The sequence below is a fragment of the Calonectris borealis genome, chromosome 2 (assembly GCF_964195595.1).
Source record: "Calonectris borealis chromosome 2, bCalBor7.hap1.2, whole genome shotgun sequence".
In the NCBI taxonomy this organism is placed as follows: domain Eukaryota; kingdom Metazoa; phylum Chordata; class Aves; order Procellariiformes; family Procellariidae; genus Calonectris; species Calonectris borealis.
Genome location: NC_134313.1, coordinates 59,168,101 through 59,191,583, shown reverse-complemented (window position 1 = coordinate 59,191,583; position 23,483 = coordinate 59,168,101). Strand labels below are relative to the sequence as shown.

General features: G+C 40.9%; 1 protein-coding gene across 4 annotated transcripts in view; it reads right to left on the bottom strand.

Annotated features, from left to right (window-relative positions):
• Window positions 1-23,483, bottom strand: part of GNAL (G protein subunit alpha L) — a 206,087-nt gene that overhangs the window by 21,632 nt on the left and 160,972 nt on the right. The window contains exon 1 of one of the 4 annotated variants that reach the window (XM_075142105.1): window positions 21,209-21,236. The exons of 2 other annotated variants lie outside the window; for them this stretch is intronic. The gene's annotated coding sequence lies outside the window, so the exon portion shown is untranslated. Of the gene's footprint in view, window positions 1-9,333; window positions 9,786-21,208; window positions 21,237-23,483 lie in introns of those variants that run through there. One more of the 4 variants, XM_075142106.1, reaches the window with a different exon arrangement.

Genomic DNA, 23,483 nt, shown 5'->3' with positions numbered 1-23,483 from the left:
TCTTCTATTTATGCACCTTCTGTAGAAACCCATACTCAAGATTTATGTTAATTCTGCAGTGACTGGTTTGCATGCATGTGCAATGAACTTTAAACTCATGCAGTCAACTCAACTGTGAATAAAACTATAACATATTATATAATATTTATATTTCTACTTCACAATTGTGGTTTTATTTATAAAGGATTCAGTCTGATAATTAGTATGACATTTAGGTTCTTCTTAATTTCGCTGTAGGGTGTTTTACATTTCCTTACATGGAACAGCACAAACTACTTTTTTTTTTTAAATAAATGAGGCAAGATATTGGAAGGAAGGTATTCACTGCTCTGTTTGGAAATGCAGTGGTTTGGTTTGCAAACGAATTAAAGTAAAGAAAAATGGACTGATAAAGTTAAAAAAAAACAATCACGAGCTACTGACATTATTATATCTATTATTAAGCTGATCTGTAGTTCTATAAATATCTTCAGTGAGTTTCCTAGGAAACTCAGCTGACACTTAGTTTGACAAGCAATCTCTAAATTTTACATTATGCAAGCTGTGAACACAAAAGTACAGGTTTTAGATGTGCCTGCCAGTGCATGTGGGAACTATCAATAAGCATTATTCTCTTTAAAAACCACGGCAATTTGAGCAGCAGTCGCAGCTATATAAGAATTTCTGAAAAAAGGATTCATAAATGCACAAATAAAGAGGAGGTAATCGTACATGAAAATCCTTTTCTCACTGGGTAAATCACTACGTGGCTCTGTATAGATATTCTGACCCCACAAACAAAATCACAATTGAAAGAAAAATCATGTCTTGAGAATAATATGATAGACACAAAACCCATGCTATATTTATAAGTGTATTTTGACATGCAAAGAATTGGAAAGCTGAAGTGCTAAACCGCAGATCAATACAACGAACTACACATTTTAATAAATCTTCGTCTACTTCAACCATTTTTTATGCTCTCACCCCAACACTTCCAAGGCCTTGTATCAAAAATTTTCTGTGGAAAACAAGAAATCAAACCCATACCAAAACGCTTGTCTCTTTAAAAGAAAAAGGTAACGTGGCAAATCTTTGAGGCTGTAGCTTTAAGTTCTCAGAATGAAGAATCTCAAATTTATCCTCAAGTAAGTTGTCGGGGTCAGCATGGTCTGAAGGACCATTAAGAGCTTTGCAAACTCCTCAGCCAGGCTCAAAAACCAGCAGAAGCACCATAATCTACTATATGAAACCATCCAGGACCAGGACTTTGAATTCCCCCTTCTTTGGACTGCAGTCAGTCACAAGTGAGGCAGACATTTCACAATGAGAACACCTACCCCAGGTCTCCAGGGAGCTAAAATGGAAAAAAAACCTTTTTTTTTTTTTCTGTTGCAGTTACCAGGGACAACATTAAGATTTAACCTTTTTTTTCCTTCTTTCTTTCCATAAAATATCTTTTTTTTAAAAATCAGCTAAGGGATTATAATCCTGTTAATTCTTCCTGCAATATTTGAAAGAGGAAACTATGGCTTTCTGGTTTCGAGAACACCTTAGGCTCCATGGTTGGTCTTCAAGCAACTTCACATTATTCTGATATATTTGTTGGTAACTGAGAAAGACGTAATGAAAACAGCCCCCAGCAATATTCTAACCCCTAAAGGATTAATTTTTCCAAGCCATTTGCTGAAAATATCAGTAGAAATCCCTCAGAAGATGTTGGTAAAACAACGGCTAAGGATTTTCCCATAAGATTTAAATAGTCACTATATTTTACATACAGCTTCCATGTGGTGGTGGAATTTTTCCCTTCTCTCCCTCCATACCGCTCTGCAGTCGCTTCCCACGAGGAGCAAGCACAGCAGCGAAGGCACGAGGAGGCAGAGGAAGGAGAGGGACCGAGAGCTGTTCTGGACCTGCTCTGGCTCTCCCACGCCGTTCTCCAGTTTTGAACGACCAATTGCTGCATAAGCTGTTACGGAAGAAAATACCCAGTGCAAACACGGAAGATGCTACTGAAATAGAGTATTTCTTTCAAAAGGCTTAGAAATCTACGTATTGATACTGCTTGTCACACGTTGTTGGCATCTGCCAAGTTCCCCAGGGCTTCCCCGTTGCTCCCGGCGATTAAAAACCACCTATTTCAATACCAGCGTGAACCCGCTATAACCGTCTCTTCAGCCGCTCGCGTGGGTGTGACAGAGACGGAAGAGGGGCGATGGCAGCAGGGCGGGGGAGCTGCCGCTCTCCCTGCGCGGCGCGGGCAGGCTGGCGGGGCGGCCGCGGGGCCTGCAGGGGGCGGCGGCGGCCCGGGGCCTGCAGGGGCGGCCGCGGGGCCTGCAGGGGGCGGGCGCGGCCCGGGGCCTGCAGGGGGCGGGCGCGGCCCACCCGGGCCCCCGCTCCTCGCCCTGCGCCCACCCTTTCCCTTCCCCGCACCTCTGCTGGAACCTGTTCGGAAACTGACGCTCCAGTGTCTACAGTGAGATCTCCCAGTGAGATTTTGCTAAAATGCAGGTGAAACCTGAATTTAATAAAGATCTCCCGAATTTACCTTGCTTATCCTTTTTTCCGTTGTCAAAACCGTATTTTCCCAGGGCCTGCCAACCTTCCGGCAGACCTCACACCGTCTCGCCCGGGGTTGGCAAAGGGCTGCTTGGAGATTACCAAAAAACAGGGGGAAGCGCACCTTCACCCATCCGCAACTCACGGCTTGCCAGCAAGGAAACTGTTGCGTCAGGAGATGAAAAGGTTAAACGGGAGGCTAAGAGGGAGAGCAAAGTACAGTCATGCCTGAAACCCGCTGGCTTGTTAACAGGCCAGTTACGTTTGAGGATTTGTGGTTTAAAGCATTTGGCCAGCCCTCCGCTCGGGGCGAGGGGGGCTGCGGCCGGGAGCCCGCTGGGGACCAGGGACGACCGATAGGCAGCCAGGACGTGGCATCCCGGGCTGTAGAACTTTTGGCGAAGCCGTGTGTTTCCCCATAGCAGCACCGGCCGCTTTGAGTTTGCTTTAGAGGGAGAGGGGCAACAAGACTGGGAAGGGTCTCGGGCCACCGATGGCGATCTCTCCTAGACACGCAAGCGATGGCACTTTGTTGTCCCAGTGTCCGTACCGCCTGCCGGTGGCACGAGCAGCTCGACAGGGAAGCGTGTAACCCATCTTGTTTTGTTGCCCTGGCCATGGCTGCTGCCAGCTGTGGCCCCAGCCACCATGAAGTCATCAAGAGCAAAGCCATCACGAGATGCTTTATTGGTACCAGCAAACCATGCTCCCCGGTTATCCTATGAAGCAGGAAAACTCTAGTTTAAACCCCATTTACAGATGACGACTTTGGCCGAGACATTAAAAGCAAAGATGGATGACGATGGTCACAACCAAGGGCTCGTCACCATTCACGAGGTTACCCTTTCCCGTAATGAGCCAGACAGCTGGCAGCAATCAGGACCGTGTTTGGCAAGGATAAAGAAAGATGGCTAAAATCCATAGAAAAGTTTTCCTATTCTATAGGCTTGGTTAAGAGTGTTTCCTAGCAGACTTCCATTTTAACCTTTCTCCACCGCTAAGTTGTCTTTTCTCAGTATGTACTGCAGAACATCTCTAAGATTCATAGTCTTTGGCATGTGTCCAGCTATTAACCTAAACAAATGCACAAAAAGTTCAACTGCATTAAACGTTTCAGATATATGAGTAGTACCCCTCTTCTGCTTAATAACAGCAATCTCATTTTATTTTTTAAATTGAAAATACAGGAACTAAACTAAAAAATGAATAAACAGTGTAACTTCCATAACTGCTTGCCCCCACTGGTTCCTTAAATTTGTTAAGAAGCAGTGTGAATTTTGGGAAATGCATTTCTTCCTTCTAAATTTAGCAAACTAACCACTTTTTGGCTTAGCAGATGTTTTTGCTTTCCAAGCGAGAGGCCTATGGGGATCATCATTAACCCTCTTCTTAACATAAACACTGACTAAGACTTAAATCTGGAAAACTGTCATTCACACAGAAAGGTTAACAGGCTCCAGCAGAAACGAGACTCATCATGTGCAACTTCTAATACGTGGGATCTCAGAGAAGAGGGAAGAAGACAGGCAAACAGAGAAAGAAGAGGAAAGGTTATTTATTTATTTATTTAAAAAGGGACAATATTTTCCTATTTCGTGTGATCAGACGTTTTATTCCCAGGGGTGCAAGCGGCCGAGCTGCTGCAAAACACGGACTAAAGAATGAAGCACTGATAAAATCTGAGGCTTAGACCAGCACATGCAGACCCTCCTTCTGACCACATTCGCACCAGCTTGAATCCACTGACTTCAGTGAACTTTCTTCTTCCTCATGAGAGGACAGTCCTAGGCCGATAATAACTGATATTGTCAACACACCCAATTATTGATACACCCGTGGAGCGTGTATATAGACACAGATTTGAGTTCTGCAACGTAAAGGCTACACAGAGCACATTCTGCAATTACAAGTGCAATTTTGAACAGAGGACCAAAAGATAATAACCTGAAAACAGAAAGCTCATATTGCATTACCCGGAGAGATCTGGATCCTGACTGCTTTGTGAGCTGATTTATGACAGACTAGGATCTCTTCATCCACTGTCTGAATGAAAAAACTGTTCAACATCTTCCTGCAACTACACAGACCGGCACTGGAAGGGAAGCACAGAATACCTGAAACATCAGATGAGTTACATGGGCAGAATGCAACCGACCCGTCAGAACCTGAAGAACATGCCTTTAGACCAAATGATAGATCAAAACCGTGATTTTATGTCCCGCTAACTAAAGTGCATAGACGATCTCACCTCCACCTCTTCAGGTGAATTCTTCAAAAAGAACTTGGACTTCTATGTTCAGGAAAGCCAAACTATGGGCAAAAGCCTTGATAATATTTGGAGCTGTCAAATGCATCAGGTTTACAAGCACCACAAGGTTGCCAGGGGATGTCAGAAGTTAACAAAATGTATTTTCACTGGATGTTACAAATACAGCTTTCCCTGTTACTTGCAAATATATCTTGCTGTGATACGGAAAAATTACTTCAGTGCAACTTACACATTCTGGTTGATGGTTTTGTTTTCAAAAATTGTTGCACTGTAGATATCCTCTCAGTGTTCACAAAATCCACCAAGGGCTGTAAGCCCTGCACATCCAGGTTAGAAACAGCACTGGTTGTTGGAAATTAAAGATCACTTACTCCAGTGGAAGTGGTTTGGAGTAATAAGTTTGCTACAGTGATTGCCAGAAAGGAAAAACCAGTTTGACTGGAGTTTTCTATAGGAAATTGATAAAACAGAAAGCAGAAAATCCCCAAACAGGAGAAGCAAAGGTAACAAAACACAGACTTAAAAGGAAGTCACGAGAAGTTCGTGTTTACCTGTGGCACCAGTCCAAGCTCAGTACAAGAGAACTTGCTGCCAAGAGATTTCACGTCTAAAAGTCAAACCAGATGATTCAAAAAAGAGGATGCTAGTAGCCCCCAGAAAACCCAGATGAAGAAAAGTGAACTCTTCAGGGTGGTGAATGCTCCTGGCCAGGAAAAGCACACATGCATGTTTATTACTGTTTTCAGATCAATGCATTTTTTGTGACGTGTAAATGAAAGGAACAGTGTGTTAAAATCCTGAGCAAAACGAGAGCATATCTGTTTGCTTTCACCTACCACGTGTTTGTCAGGTGTTGACATGACCCAGAGAATTGACATGGCTGGAGTCCTGGTGAGTGCTGGGGTTAAACAGGAGGACTGGCACTAGTTCCAAGGCTTAATGTTTGGATTATAGGACCAGGACCGGCTCTCATGAGGATGTCTTAGAGGCTCCAAGATATAAATAGGATCTGGAGTTGCTATAGATATCTACCATTTGAGGAATATAAGGGCTCCTAACGCATGTCCTACCAGAAAAGAAGCTTTCTAGGGTTGCATGTAAGACGTGAAGTACGTCATCAGTGCAAACTAAGAAAACTGAAAAATTTGCTCTATGGAAAAGTCAGGAAGATGACCAGCTTCCTACACAGTGGGAACAGAGACAGTGTTAATGCAGACCTTGCAGAGCACCCGGTAAAATTTCTTTTTCCTTATTGCAGTTTATGAAGTGTGGTGGCAGATCATTTCTCTTCTGCACTCCTTAATCCTTAAAATTAATGGCTCAGGAGTTAAAAGACAGAAGGATGATGAAGACCGACATCCTTCCAGCAGTTCCAGAGCATTTTACCCCAAAACATCCAACAGAACCACTTCAACCATCGTTCAGAGGTGGACCTGTTGCCTTCACTTTAGCAGAGTGAAGAGACATGTTAACCTTCCACCTTTGATGGGATGGACACAAAGCCTGCTCTTCTCAAACTTGTTTATGCCACGCACCAGAATTTATTAAGGCTTCCCTACTTGTAATTGAGAGCAGATGGGTTATCGTTCTTATTGCCATGCACAACACACTTTGGAACTGTACATGAAAACCAGTATCGGATAAATATCCGTATATGATCAGCTGCCTTCGAAATTACCAGGTGAAAATAAGAACAGCATCAAGCAGAGGTCTAGCAGTGCGGATACAAACGCTAGATGTAACCATTAGACTCGTAAGAAAATTCCTGTATCTTTACAATTGATGCTGCTGAAATGTTTTCATTAAATCACCATTATCCTGCCTACTTTAGAACAGGATATGTTTAACCACTGAATGTATTCAAGCAATTGGTCATAACACCTCTGGCTCGGCTGAGTGATTACCTCGGGTAGCTGGAAGAAGGCATGGAGCTGAAGCGAGGAGATGAATTGTTACTACAAAAATGGAAGGAAGAAGGAAGCAGTGACCATGTCCAACTTACTAATAATTGGCCTGATTCCATTTAACAATTACAAACTATTTAAACAAAACAAGGGTTATAAAACTTAGTGTTCAAAACTAGCCCTACAACCCTGCTACCTGTACATTTGACAGTAAGTCACGTTAACACTAACGTTTAATACGGCATTTTGTGAAAAGCATTCCTAACTCTGCACTCTCTGTACCTTTCTTTCCTTTCCCATCAACTTTCCTGATTTTTTTCAGTGTACAGTGCATTTGTACTATTAAAAGAACAATACAATGAGTTGGGTTTAAGGAATGAGGAAAATAATTATGCAACAACCTGATTATGTCCTGCTTCAAGGTACTTTAAAGATTACATTATGCTTCTGTTTTTAATCTCTCTACCCTGTACCCAACAGGCAGTTGTCATTTCGGGGGTCTGGTTTACAAAAAGCTGGAGCAAAAGGGTCTTGCTTTGCGGATAACAGAGAATTTGGCACCGCAGGCAATCCTCCCTGCGTGGGCTCCGTGCTGAGATGCTCGCTGCCAGTACCGTCTACGGCCCGAGGCAGGAGAGTTAGGGAAGGAGAGGGCTGAGCAGCACCTGGCATGCTGCGCTGGTGCTGCAATACAGCAGCAGCGCCCGAGCCAGCCTGAGGACCTGCATGGAGCCACCTGGAAGCCTGGCAGTTGCAGCTCCTTGCGGGATTGTGGCCAACATCGCCACCCCTTAAGGTATCATGGTGCTATTGTGAGAACAACTTTGGCCTTTACTGAAAGTCACCCTGCCACTTCGCAGGAGCTGTTGCTTTGTACCACGTACACATCTGCAAGGAAGGGCAGAAGCTTGATAAAAGCTTACTTTATCAAAAAAATTCACTGAGGCCAATTTTAAATCCTGGACAACTTCTAAAGCTCCTAAAAACAGGCACCGAGAAGGAAGTTGAACTTCCCAATCTGTCTTCTCCATCCATACAATTAGTGGAAAAAATGTGGAAGGTTTATGCAATAGCAGCTGGAGAAGGCTCAAAGGAATACACAAATAAGGCATAAATGTCAGAAACCCAAAGCCACTTGTCAGTTCAGATCTCAAAATGTTGTCTTTTCTCTCTTTTTTTTTCTTTTAAAGAGAAGATTAAAAATACCATTCCCAACTTGCATGTAACCTGTGGAAATGAAACCCAGGAATCATTTGTTCTCTAAATATGGAACCATCAGTCACGTGTTTACGCCATGACATATAGCCGGCGATATATTGGCAGGTCATCCTGCAGTTGGGCTGTGAGTGCAGTACAAGTTTTGTATCTTCAGGGAGAAAAATACATGCATTTTTATCCTTTTGCTTTTTCTTTCCCACTTCAAACCTGAGGGCGCCTACAACAACAAATTCCTTACCAGATTATTTTTTCACATCAACCTGTGTGCATGTGTGACATTGCGGCTCAGATGCTGGGAAATGCTCTGAGAAGGAGTGTGCCCGACACCTGTCCTGAGGGCAAGAATCACTTTTGTGATGGTCTCTAAGGATCTGACCTTTTTTCTGAGGAAAGTCCATATTAAACCAAATTCTAATATAAAAGTTCTTCATACCGTTGCTTAGGAGAGTGAGTGCCCTCAGGCGGTAGTGCCAGGAGGATCTAAAGTAGGGTGTGAAGAAGAATGAGGATCTTTAGCCTCTAGGAACTTGGCTCCGCAATGAGGTGAAACTCTCAGTCACACAGCGTTAGACATTTTTCAAACAATAAATCTGGGAAGCTTCATTAAGCGATACCAGACCTAAACTGCAAAGTTACAGACAAAACCCCAGCCTTGTGCAAAAGAGTATCCTATAGAATTATTGTCTCTGCCCAGTACCTCAAAAATGAATTTTTAAATTAATGGTATACTATTTTAAAATACACTCTTCCCTCCCCTACAAAAAACCTAAAAAATCTTTTCTGAAATGGTTTTCAATAATAAGGTGCATTGTAGTTCAGTGCAAATACAGCGAAGATTAATTAGGGAGTAGACATTTAATTAAAGTCATCACAGAAACAGAATCAAACCACAAAGTTTTGTTATTTAGTTTTCTACTTCCAATTGAATGGTATTTCTGATCCCAAATACCAGAGTGCAGGTATGGCAGCCAAATCTGTGGGCATTTATTTTAATCAAATAAACACACAGATAATTGTTAATCTTATAATTCCTTCAAATTGTTAGTAACCTTCTTAATTAGATTACAAATAATCCAGTCTTAACACCAGCACTGTAAATACTGATCTCTTGCCCTCAACAAATGTCTGTCTTGCAACAGGGTATCATGCATTAGACTTCAAAGCACCCAAAGTTCACACTTCCTTCAGAGAAACAATTACTTTGCTTTGTGGAGCGGTGCGTTGACAAAAATTTTAAGTAAATCCCAAAAGTACACCTTTACAACATAACTGTGATCATATTTTGAAAGCAAAAGCCATTCCTTAATTCAGCAGGTGCTGACACTTTTCCCATTTTACTAGATGCTCTTTTGAGAAGATCTCAGTGCTACCCATATTCAAAAAGCACAAAGTCATACTCACGCTTAAAGGAACTGTTTCTGACTGTGGTTTTTGAATTTCAGTATTTTATTATGTATTTCTGCACAAACCCTTGAAAATCTGACAAAAAATGGAAAACAAATCAAGAAGCGTTAGTAATAGACAACCGCACATCTTTAAGACATACATCTTAATTTACTGGTTAAGTGTCAGATCTGGGGCTGCTCTGACCTAAATTCAGCTCAAGCACTGCAACGCACTTCTGAGCAGATTCGGTGTCAAAACACTAGGTGGATAAAAGCCAAATCACAGAAGTGAGGAAACGGGGACATTTCCAACTAGTTTTTATGCCTTTTGCTTGTGTTTGTTCCCATCTCAGCACTGAGAAACCGTATGACGGGCTCCACCATGACACTTTGTGGGTGTCCTGGGCCACCTCTGTCCATCCAGACAAGACGAGGATGTTACGCAGACTGACAGCCCACGCCAGGAGGAAAGAATAGAATCATAGAATCATAGAATCATACAGGTTGGAAAAGACCTCCAAGATCATCGTGTCCAACCGTCAACCCAACACCACCATGCCCACTACACCATGTCCCTAAGGGCCTCATCTACACGTCTTTTAAATACCTCCAGGGATGGTGACTCCACCACTTCCCTGGGCAGCCTGTTCCAAGGCCTGACCACTCTTTCAGTAAAGAAATTTCTCCTAATGTTCAATCTAAACCTCCCTTGGTGCAACTTGAGGCCATTTCCTCTTGTCCTATCGCTAGTTACTTGGCAGAAGAGACCAACACCCACCTCGCTACAACCTCCTTTCAGGTAGTTGTAGAGCGCGATGAGGTGTCCCCTCAGCCTCCTCTTCTCCAGGCTAAACAACCCCAGTTCCCTCAGCCGCTCCTCATAAGGCTTGTGCTCCAGGCCCTTCACCAGCTTCATTGCCCTCCTCTGGACACGCTCCAGCACCTCAATGTCCTTCTTGTAGTGAGGGGCCCAAAACTGAACACAGTATTCGAGGTGCAGAAATGATGACCAGAATTAATCTGAAGCATACTAAAAGTGCATTGAAAAATTGCTGACCTATTCTTCAAAACTGACACCATTTTCAAGGTGAGTCATTTTCTCATAGAAGCTACAGGTAAGAGGGAATTTTAATAACTGCAGACAAATGTAGATAAACACAAACAAACAGCAAGACATTTCAACTATGGGGCAGCTTTGTACTTTCCCGCACTATTTTTTTCTTTTGTCAGAATGATTAAATGTTTCAGATATACAGAGGGACTAAGAAATTCAGTGCAAGAAAAGCTTTGATTCTACTGAGACTCACCCACAAGCATAGTTTTAAGGATATAAGTAATCCTATTGAGTGCAACAAGACTTCGGGATTCAATGGGACTGCTCATATGCTTAAAAGATCAGTAATGTGTGCAAAATTTTGGATGTCTGGAGCCTGAATGAAGGTCTTTCCTTTAAAGCAAATGGAGACCCTCCTCTTTGCTCATTGCACCCCAGCTCCAAACACGGTAGTCAGAACTACGGTCTGACAACACATGACATTGCATGGCATGTTGCAGGTACATAGGTGGCTTTTTATTCTGTGGAATGATCACCCCTGTGTCATTGTCCACAAGTATAATTATATTGCTATTAAGAGTAGCCTGTAAAGAGATTTTTCTAAAATCCAACAGCTTTAGATACAGATGGCTAGCCCTCTCTCGTATCTTCCAAGTAGCATGCTTAACAGCGGATATAATAAATGTAATAAATAACACTTTACTTAATAGCGGTTTTGCCAGCACCTGACCTACGGGAACCGTCAGCGTACAGTGAGACACCAGCACTGACAGGCTCCTCTGCAACCTCCATCAAGCCACCAGGAACAAGCTTTACCTCCTAGCGTGGCACATTACGTTTTAAATACTTCTCAGTACAACGTGGATGAATTTAAATAATCCCATGAGGACAATGGAACAAAGCCACAACCTAGTTCACTTTCTAGAAAGTGCCTTCTACCTGTCCGGTAACTGCCATGGGTAATACCACCTGCCACACCAACCCAGAGGCTGGTCTGTAAGCTGAGGGGGCCCCAGGCCACACACTGCTTTATAAAGCAAGACCTGCACATCGATTTGTTCAAACAACTGGGAAAACTAATACTATGCCCAGGTCATAATTTGCTGTCATTAATGCTAACTTATCCTCTGAGAAGAATGATCATACGAGTGCTACAAGGTATCTTCAATTACACATGCAGAATTTGTTTTCCAATGTAATTGATTTTCTTCAGCAGTTCCCCTCAAAATGTTTTCCGTTCTGGCAAGGAATGCAACATCATGCAGCACCCATGTCCCGCTTAATTACAGCAGGAGAATAAAAAAAGGACGAGAAAAGTGAATTAAGCTACAGGAGCTCCCTCCTTTACACCCCTACCCGACTTGTATACTTTTAAAAAGTGTTTTTAAGATAAAATTTGTTTGTATTGAGAATTTGAATGACTATGGTCTTTATCTTTAAACATGGCAGAAGAGAGAGGTGCTTGGAAGTAGAACACAGGAGAACAGCATCGGTGACCAAACCAGACTTTTCTGTATTTACTGCTTCAAACACAACTATACTGATTATCACCAGAAGTCTGGTAATAAGCTGGCTACAATTAAAATTTAGTATAGATACCATATCGACACCGAATGTCAAGGACATGCCCATGCATAACACTGAAAATACAATTCAATATGATGAAGGATTGGAAGTTTTACAAAGGAGCCGGTGCATCATGGTGTCATAGTTTCTACTAAAATGACCAATGTTATAAAATAAAACATGACCTACAATTGTTAAGGTAAGGAATGGAATGCAAGATATAATGAGAAACCAATGGATTAATATTAATAAATAAAAATAATTTTGTAAAATTACACCCAACTGAGAAAATGAATTATGACATGACATGAAATATGGAACACTTTGAAGGAAACAAAATGCATTTCACATAAACCCACAACCATCCATTTTTAGGCAGTGCATAAATTAATTACTCTACTCTTTCTCTATAATTGTCAATAAAACCATTTACCTAGATTAGCACCAAACCATTTTTAAGATGGCAAGATGTATTTTGTTGTAACTTTCCCCCACCAGTATGAGGAAAACTGTGGAAGAAGCAATTTAGATAGAAATGTATCAAAATTGAAGCCATGAAAGAAGGAAAGGTTTGCTTATTTATAGTACAAAGAAATTCCATCTGGTTAGGCTGTGGGTTTTTTCTTGTAGAAATTAAACAGGAAATTAATCTCTCCCCCTCCCCCTGCTTACAAAGCAAGGCATTTTCATTTATGATGCCAAAAGCTTGATATTTGTAGATTTGTCTGCCATCAGTCGTTAATCAGCCTCATAGCGTTTATAGGTAGAAGGATATCTCCTGACAGATACAAAAACCAGATTTAGAACCAAAGCTGAAAATTATATAAAGACAGATATATAGATACACATTTTAGCACCCTGGAGTACATTTCCAAAAATAAACTAGTCAAATGGATATCTTCCTAAAAAAGCTGATTGCATAAGCATAATTACACTAAACACAAGTACCTGCACTCTCTCTCTGCATGTTATAAATAGTTCAAAGTTACATTACACAGCCTTATTCTAAAATGCTATTGTTCTAAGTTCATGCCTTCTCTCACAATCCCCTCAAAAAAGGCCCCCAGCCCTCACCGCTAGCCCAAGTACTATTCTCCTGACGTTGCTATATAACTTCTCAGAACCAAATACATTATTTACCCCTTGTAACCCACATTAATTATCAAAATAGAAGACTATTCCAGCAGTTAAGAAAGTTGCTTAACCGTATCATTCTCTCTAGATTACAATGATATACTAGCACTTTTTTAACCACTTCTGCTATTTCTCTATTAATTGTCAGGATTCCTCTGCTTGCTTATAGTTTTAGTTTTGTACTTCAACAACTTTTTCTCAACCCGACTGAGAGAGGCGTGTATTTCAGGATGCAATTTATTAGAAATGCTGGAGCAAGATTCTCTTCAGAAACCTTAAGCTGAGACTGCTGAGCAGGATATTGAGTTGGATTCAAACATCCAGAAAACCCTCCTGCCCAGTAATAGCTAAGGGCAGTGCTACCTGCAAGATGCACACTGAAGCAAAATGCTGGTTTTTCCCTCCCTCCTGTCTTGCTTTTTGACATAAAATCCCATTAACTGAATTTGTGCAAAAAGGGCTGAATTTCATTTTATCAACAAGTAGAAAGTGAGCATAAAAAGCACTTCTGGGAGGAAGGAGATGAATTGGCAATGCCAAGCATTAACATACAGCGCTGCTTATCAGTGCCAAGGCGCCACTCAGACAATCTAAACACCACTGTAGATACCACTATATATATATTTTTTTTTCATTAAGTTGTTATATCCATCAGAGATATGTAGCTGCCTGACACAAATTCTAATTATTCTGTCATTGAAGGGTTAAAACCAGGAGGCAGACCTAACCCCAAGGAGGAAGCCCTTGTGTCAGCAAGAGCAGTTTTACTGTATGAACACAAGCATGACAATGCTGTGGGAGGGGACCCTTTGCATGACAATTTGCTGACAGCAAAGGCTTTGCTTAGAGATTGAGGGTACAGATGAGCTAGTCTGTACTGATGCTGATGACAATCCAGATAATATCACCTCCTTGGCTCCACTTCTGCATGTTGGTTATGACATTGTACGCACAGTATGCAATTCTTCCAATACGTGGTATATAACAATGAACTTAACAGTATCTATTAAAAGTAAACCAGCTGATATTACTTAAAGCTACTGAAATAACAGACTACACATTTCCGAGAAAATGCAAAGGAGAAACAAACAAACAAAAGACAATCCATACTAGCAGAAAAACATCTGTACGCTTTACTTGATATATAGTACACAAAATAAGCATCTTTCTGCTTCCTGTTGGGTATTTGCGACAAAGTTAATTCGATATCTAATCCCATAGGGGAAGACTTCTTTTTGCTCTTCATCTAGCTTCTGGAACAGGTGTCTACCCATGTTTCAGATGCCAGAGGAATTAAGTAAATAGGCAGGTACGAGCTGATTCTACTCCCAGTGAAATGAATGCAGCAGCCTCAATTTCTTCCCCAGAATGAAATCAAGCATGCTTTGCAATTTACCTTTGAAGTTCAGCAAGGTGTGTGGAAGTTTCTAAATACATCACATTTGCAGAATAAATAAGAGGGGCTTTCCCAATGCGCTAAGAAACAGAAGATACTGTTAAAATCCAGTATCATTATTTCAAATTATAAGAGTTGAGAATAATGCTACAAGATGTATCAGGCAGGTAGAAATGAAGAAAGAGATAAACATCAAAGAAAGGATGGTTTGGATAAGGAAGAGGAAATGCTGAACTAGAACTTACGAAACTCACATTACAGAAAAAAAAAGACACCCACGGGATAGGTACATAACTATGGATAAGAGAAAATTATAACTGACACATTATCTTCATGGTGGTCCACAGGCATACAGAGAATTACTGCAGACATCTACTGAAATTTAAATTAGCCAGCTCAGTTATGGATAGTATATCTGCTATGTCAAGGCTTCAGTGCCTGAGCCCAGTATTTCAGAAACCTGGCTGAATTTAAGCTTTTCCTTTCTGCACAGGCGCCCAGACTGGTTAGATTAATGGCAGGCTGGGTGTGTCCAGACGGGCTGCAATCGCACGTGTGGTCGGTGTCAAAAGATTCAAAGAGCCTGAAAAGGAGCTGGCAAAAAGAAGAAATCCAGAAAAAAACTTCTGAAATACATACATCAGAGAAAAGTTAAGACTCATGTGTAGCAGCTTCTTTACAAGAGATTGTGGAACAAGAAAATTACAGCTATTATGAGCTGATTACAAATATTACATCCTTGAAAAGGTTTTGCAACTATATATAATAACGCAAGCTTTGATTTACTTGTATTTAATTTACTACATAATTAAAACAGTCCTATAAGCCAAAGTTAATTTAAGCAGTCATATGTTAACCCAGCATAATTTTCAAGAAATCTTTTTCCTTTTCAATTACATTGCCATATGTTAATACGATAGCTTTTTATAGATTTTTTTATTTACATACATGTCATAACTGACCTGCTGAAAGATTAGATTTCATAATATCCCAGTAAAGAAGCATCTGTTCCAAGTTTCCCTGTAGACAGCAGGTTCACAGCAACTATTATTCTTTTTAACTTGTGATTTTTTTTCATCACTAAGAGCTCAATGCAATTATTTCCTAAGTGTGCCACCTCTGGTCTATGCTTCATTCAGTAAAAACTGTTTTATAGATGCCTTAGTGGTGAGCTGAGCTGTAGAAGCTATAATTTGTGAGCTGGATGTGACGTACAGCTTGGCTTCACGATGCCTCGCAGGCACACCGTTTTATTTATTTTGCATATTACTGATAACACTGAGGTGTGTGTTTGAAAGGCCGACACGGCATCCAGCGAGCAGGAGATTCCCCACCCTTGCTGCCTGCTTTGGTTTCCTCCCAGGGCTGGGACAGGAAACGCGGTGGCTGTAACACGCAACTCCCCAGCTCTTCGTAAGCAGCGTCGGCACTGCAAAGGCCACTTAGTTTGGCCACAAACACGTAGGCGATTACTAACTTGTGTTTAAGTGCGGCAGATTTGCCGAGAATAAACAGCACGTTATTTGTTACAGAAAACAGATCATTGTTTGCTACCATCGGCGAAATCACAATTCGCTCTTGCTCTCCAAATTCTGTTTTTTTGAGGTCTTAAAACACCATAAAATTTCTAGCTGAAGACAAACTCCTTTCCTGTGATTTGTAGTTACTTCAAATCAAAATGTTTTCAGCTTATTTGTTTTCTGAAGTTACAGTAGATGCTGGTAGGAGCCATTGTAGCAAAACCACACATGAGAACGTGTTGCAGTTTGCATTTTAAAGGCATTTTTTTCCCCAGGGTATTTGAGATGGGAAAGATGATGGGTATTGGAATAAGGAGGCGATGTATCTGTCCAAGAGAATGGTGTGACAAGGAGCAAGTAGCTGACATTCAGGTGTTTATGCAGAGATATTCATGGCCGTATCTTCTTGTCATATCTCACGGTAAGGCAGTACAGGACTCTCGGATTCTCAATTCAAGCAGTGACGGCAGATTCTGAGTTCAGCTGGACACTCCCTTGAGGGAGGCATTTGAAAACATTTATTTATTACCAACAGAAGAGCTGTTGTTTTTTTCTTTCCATCTAAAGTGATAATTTCTATAAATCATATAAAATATTTTTGCTATCTTTTTGTAAGAGAATGTTAAACACAGTTAGAAAGAGATTCTGGCAGAAAAAATCAAAATACTTTCTTTAAAAAAAAGAAAGGCTACTGAATGAATAGTTTACAAGCACTCGGCTCAGAGTCTACGTCTTTAGCATTATTGAATGAGTTCAGATGTGCATGTAACAATCTTTAACAATTTACTGCTCCTACTCTTTTTTCTTAGCTTTTCCTACTCCCAACATTATATTCTATGTTTTTTACCCCTGTCTGCAACTTGCCTAAAATATATTGGCTGAACAAAAACGTATAGACAGTGGGTCAGACCAGGTTAACAGCTCCTCTTTGACATTGAAGTCTATTAAACCTACAATTTCAGGAAGATTCACAGAGTTCTTCTCCACACCTATACAGGACTTGTGCCATGCCTAAGAGCTCATCCATATTGTTGTTCTTTCCAAAGAATAGGTGCTGGCTTGAGCAACTTTTCCCCCAGCCCAGGGGAAAAACCCAGTCAGGAGCGGTGGGGAGGTAACAGGAGGGTCTACTGCACTCAAGTCCCTTTGTGCCAGTGCTGACACAACTGGCACTGATGTTTGCATTTGTCTTTATGTGCCTGTTGTGTATTAATCTCATCTAACCCTTTTTTGCATAGGCTGCAATTGTAGGGAAATCATATTATTCACCTTTCTCAGGCTGACATGCTTTTTCCCCAAGTCACTTTTTCACAGCTATTTGCATTTACTGTAAGAGCAGCAAACACTCTCCCATTCCCCAGGCTCCTGAAAGAGAAACTCCAACAAATTCAAAGTTCATTAAAATACATGCACCTGCAGGACTGACAGAGGATGCATCACCTGAACAGATAGTTTTCAGGAAGAAGAAAAGCAGCTTTTAAAATTTTTTTTTAACTATTAAATGAAATGAAAATTTTCGACACCTTTTTTAACCTTCATAAAGGTTGCGTCTCAACTGCTTGAGTAACAATAAACTGATGCTATTGACTGACTATAAGCTTTCATGCCATGGACTTGGCAAGTGATTTTAAGTAATAAACAATCTTGAAATTACTGAGTTAAAATATATTTGTGCCTTCAAAAGCACATGGACACACGGAAACCAAAGCAAACATAAATAAAAGTTAATCTTTGAAAGGTTCAGTGAGTATTTACTCAGGTTAATGTATAATTTCTGAGGACAGACACATTTCATGCAAAAAATCCACAAAATAATAAAAATACTAATTACGAATGGAAAATCTCGGAGTTGAACATGTCAATCCAATTCACGTGTAAGAATAAAGTATTAGCTCATATTGCTCTTCTCCTTGCTGAAAAGCAACACCTCACAGGCTTTCACAGCAAGGACATCCCCTATGCAGCAGCTCTGCAGACAGCTGCATTTGCTTTTCCTATGCGTATGTGTCTTGAGACAACAATTACACTTGATAAGAGATGTAGACAAAAAAATAAAGATTTCTAAATAAAATGCCTAACAGTAAGGACTGCACCAAGCAAGACAATGGGCCACCAGGAAATGCGGAATTCTTATTATGCTTCCATGTTTGCAAAATAGGAAAATCTCCTAAGAAACACAGTTGGTAAGTCGGTGCATTTGCTTCTCGTGTGAGGCTTTGATTCGGGTTTTTTAGGTACCTGAAGCTTGTTTTTTGACAGCGCCCTTGTTTTGTTTACAGCACATTGCTGGGATACTCCCTTTGATTCAGCCTGACACACGTGACACTCTGCCAGCTTCTGTTCTGCAGTGCTGCTGCTGCTGGTGCTGCTGCTGCTGCTGCTGGTGCTGCTGCTGCTGCACTAAAAATAGCTTCCGCTTGCTTTGGCTCCACATCTAATTTATGGAAACTCACAGAAAAGAAGGCCCCTGTTAGTGGGTGAGCGACGTACGATTTTGCAGCTTGTGCTGTTAATCTCACTTGGCCTCCTGAAATACATCACTGAAAATTTAAAATTTAAGCCTGCAGTTAATGGAGGTTAGGGGGAAAGAAGATAACGCTTAATAGCTTTCAATTATTTTTAAGGTGGTTTAATAATAACTTAACTGAAAATGTAGAACAGTCAGACTACGCTATGTAAAACCGCCTAGAATTTAGAATAGGAATTTATAAAGGGCTACTAGTGCCCACACTTGTTTAGGGAAAGTGCTGTAAGGATTTTCTTAATTATTTTACAAATTACAGTAAGATTACAAACCTCCTGTTTGCTGTAACAGCTTTCAGATGTTCTATATAAACTTCATTGTGCCATGAAAGTCATCATATAAGTACGTCCTTCAAGAAATGCTGATTTTACAAACTTTGTCGCAGAACATGTCTCTATGTGAAACAGTATTTTGCATGCATACCTCAATACAAATCCGACGTATATCTTTCTCTGAAAAAATCAAAGTTTATGTTAAAATGCAAATGCCAAAGTAAGTTCAAGTAAGTGGTTATTTTTCTTTCTACAAAAGAAGGGGTTTTAATTTTCTAAAGTCGAATTTTTCAGATATTCATTCGTAGCACCACATCTAGGAGTGTCACAGGCTGCACTGGAGCTAGTTTAAAGTGAAAACTGAATCAGAAACAGGTATGGCATAAGTCTACTATCTGTATTAACGCACTATTTTTGTAATGGCTTAAATCTGCAAAGACAGGAGCACTGAAGTAATGAATAAGATTTCCAAAACTGAAAACGAAGGCCTGTTTTTCTTTAAAAGTTTTTAGGGCGAGTAATGAAGACGATAAGGAAATTGGGATTCAGATTTTAGTTCAGATACAAACTTCTAAGTTAAGGAAACTTCAGATGGCAATCAGCAGCTTAAGCAGAGAGAGATTTCAAGGCTTTAATCTTGTAAAAAACAGCAAATAAACTGGCTGGCTTTGTCCAGAAAGGCTCCCTGCATAAATTTAGCAGTCTGTTTGCAAGCTATCAATTTAAGGATCGGTATCTAAACTGTTATCCAAGTAGGGACATTACTTAGCAACTACCACGGCTAAAAAGGAATTTTCATAAGTCTCAAGAGAAGTTATGATTTATTGACCAAAAAACTCCAACAAAATCCCCAAACCAGTTTAGGCTGGCTACAGTTAGCTGCTTATGAGTTACGTGACTAAGTAATGGTCACAGGGAGTCTATATCAACCTATTTACGCAAAAAATACTGTGTTGTGTTACCGTTAAAAAGTCCTTAATTGAACAGACAATGATTAACTTCAATACGTCTTTTAGGCAAGCCCTTTTTTTACATCCCGCCATGGAGGGAAAAAAAGGACAAACAAAACCCTGTCGCATGCATACGCGTTTAGAAAAAAGGTATAGTCTATGAGAAGAATGAAAAATAGCAGCTCTGCAGCAGAGTTTTTGTATGCAACTGTGTGTGATGGAGAGGGAGAGGAAGGGAGCGAGGAAACGGTATGATTTAATGCTCACAGGAGGGTCATTTTCCTTTCTACCCTAACTGTTCAATTCTTTTATTTTCAAGGGGTTCAAACCAGAGCTTTAAAAGCCTCTTTTTGTATCTGGCGCATATAAACATGAAATTCTGTTTACATTCTTAATTATAAACATGTATTGAAAATCCCTGGTCTATCTCCAACCCCAAATCAGTTTGATAGCATTCAAATCAATGTTTACAGTCTGGCACTTGTTGCCTTCGCAGCCTTAGCTCTGCGCCTCCATGCTGCTGATACACGAGTGAAGCGTAAAGTCCTGCAGCCTTGCACTATAATTACTAGAAAGCAAAAGAGAGATGGGGTGCAGATCTAAGGTCTTAAGCTTAGGAGAGGAGAGAGAGCAGAGGCAGCCACCCCTTTAAACATCTCACACCCTGCTCTGTTCATCTCTCCCTATCTGTGCTAGGATAACAGCATGTGAATACAAAGCTCGGCCCTGCCTTAATATAATTCAGAACGTTACATAAGTGCTTGATAAACAAAGCAGGCAGCTAGAAATAAGATAATCTAGCCATGTGTATATTCAGCTGACTACTTATTTAGATTCCCAGCTAGGATGCTGTGACTGTGATAAAGGGAAAGAAAATGGCCGTGAATACCAGCCTCCAAAGGCATTCTTGGTTCTTTTAGGACACCTCAGTTTTTAACACCATGTGCAAGATAAACATGTCAACATTTTAAATATGGCCAGATTACATTTTTTGTTTCCTCTTTCCTCCCCTGCTTCGGCAGTGTAAAATGGTTGGCAATGCAGGAAGCATTTTCCTACCTACCCATAGCTACACAGGATAGGTCACGTGCACTTTTAAAAATGTACTACTAACTAAATGACACTTCTCAGCTTTGCAAAGTTAATTCCAGACAATAATTAGGATGAAAGTTGCCAGACGCATTATCCAGATGTCCCACTGCACAAAATACATGTACAATGTCATGAAAGATCCCCCAAAAAACCCTCAGACACAATGTATACCTCTAATGTATACCTTTCCTGGCCAGGTGAGAAACATTTAAAACAATGTTAATTGCATCTGTTGTCTTATTGCTGAATGAAAATAAAAGCGTGAGGCCGTGAAAATAAAAGCATGTAAGCAAACTGACCCAGCTTCACACTGATAAGCAATTATTGAACACAGTATGTTTCTAGTCAATTAAAAACCTGCTTTTAGAAAAGTTTACAAATACCTTAAAACAAAAGCATACTGCTCCAAAACAGCAGCTAGAAAAGCCGGGGAAAGAAAAGAAAGAATGCATGGGAAGTGCTGATAAAAAAACCCCAAACAAAATGAAACAAACCAAGAACCCCAAATGAGAGTTTAAACATAGGCTACACTTCTAGAAACGTTATCTTAACTGTACTAAAAATATACATCAAAATGCCCACTACTGCTATCTGAAGCTCCCTTCTGCTGGGCCCTCTTCCTTTAGAGCAAACAAAGTCATAGCAATAGCTAGCTTTCCTCCAACTTCCCCTGTGAACAAGATCCGCTGGTGGATGTAAGCGGTCAACCACTGCCACCAGTTCTACAAACTTCCATATTTCTCTAATCCTATTCATTGTCTCGCCTTATTATATTTCTAAGTGGTTTAACAGCACATGCCAGTATTTTTCATAACTCCTTAGAGGCGCAGCCATTACTTCTCACCCATCACCATCTCAGGTCAGATAGGAGGCACCGTCCAAAAGTTACACATTCCTTGCAAAGTCCAGAAGAAAAAGACAATCCTGATCTTTTATATTCAATATGATTGGATTTGTACTTTCTCAAATATTACAACTTTTTTAGAACCACAAACAATTTTTGGCTGCCCTACACTAAAAAAGGGAAGCACATTCTCCCAGCTGCCACATGAAGCAGTGTTTCTCATGAAGACAAGTTTTCAGGGATTTTTTTCTTTTTTTTAGGAAAAAAAATTTCTAAATTTTTATGCATGTGTCCCTAACTGATGGAAGGAAAATGCTTGCCATGGGATTTATCTTGTAGCTACAAAACACGCCCTCTGGCCATCTGGTCATCTGCTGCAGAGTTTGGGTTGACAAAGCAAAGGGATACAGAGACATATTCAACCACCTCCCTCCTTTGGGGCCAGAGAAAGGCTTTATCAACCGCAATTCTACGCCTCCGTTTATCTCAGGCTCAAGTATGGGGAGAAACAGAGACCAAATCTATCTATGCATGCAATTTTAAGGGCTTGCCAGGGGTCATCTAATCACCTGTCCTAGAATGGGTGAGGAAGGAGTGTCCTGGTTTCAGCTGGGATAGAGTTAAATTTCTCCCTAGTGCTGTGTTTTGGATTTAGTATGAGAAGAATGTTCATAACACGCTGATGTTTCCCGTTGGTGCTAAGTACCCTGCTAGTCAAGGACATTCAGCTTCCATGCTCTACCAAGTGCGCAAGAGGCTAGGAGGGAGCATAGCCGGGACAGCTGGCCCAGCTGGCCAACAGGGTATTCCATACCATGTGACGTCATGCTCAGTATATGAATGGTAGGCGTGTTCCAGGAAGTAGCAATCACTACTTGGTTATCGGTCAGTGCGGGTGGTGAGCAATTGCATTGTGCATCACTCATTTTGTATATTCTATCATCATCATCATCATCATTATTATTATTATTGTAATTAATTATTATTATTATTATTATTTTCCCTTCCTTTTCTGTTCCATTAAACTGTCTTTAAACTGTCTTTATCTCAACCCATGGGTTTTTCTCACTCTTACCCTTCTGATTCTCTCCCCGTCCCACTGCGGGGGGAGTGAGTGAGCGGCTGTGTGGTGTTTGGCTGCCTGCTGGATTAAAGCACGACACGGAGTTTTTAAAATTACTTGAAATTTCCTCAACCAAGAGAATGTTATTTTTTACTGTAACTTTGAGATTGAGTGGCGGGGTCCAGTTCTGCCAGTGGAGCAGGGACCCCTCCTCAGAACCAAAAGGTCTGGCAGTAGCTATGACTATCACCTCGAAATGTGGTCAAGAGACTGGCTGCAACAGCAGATATGTCAGGCAGGCCTGAGGACTTCCACTTCTGCACGAGGTACACGGACATCTGAAGTCTCCTCCCAAGTAAAATAAAAGCAACTCAATGCAGCATGCACGGTGTAGTGTACCATGCTGTAAGATTAAAAAGAAGACATGGCATACTTGTGAATTACACTGATATTGGCTGGTGCAACTCCGTGCAACGTGCAATCAGTACTCCCCGTAAAGAACTACTGTGTAATTCAAATATATTACCATTTGTGCTATACCTTTTGGCCCTCAGAATTTATTCTAGTAGAGTTACCTTTGAATTTCCAGAAATATGTCCGTTTAGGAGGACTAGCTGCCACACATGCACAGATCAGCCAGTACATGGGCAGTGCCTCCTAATATCAGCTGGAAAATCCACAGTAAAAATAGCAAGGACGGTTGAAAATCTGGTGACAACTCTGGGAACTGCTCAAACACGAACTTTAAATA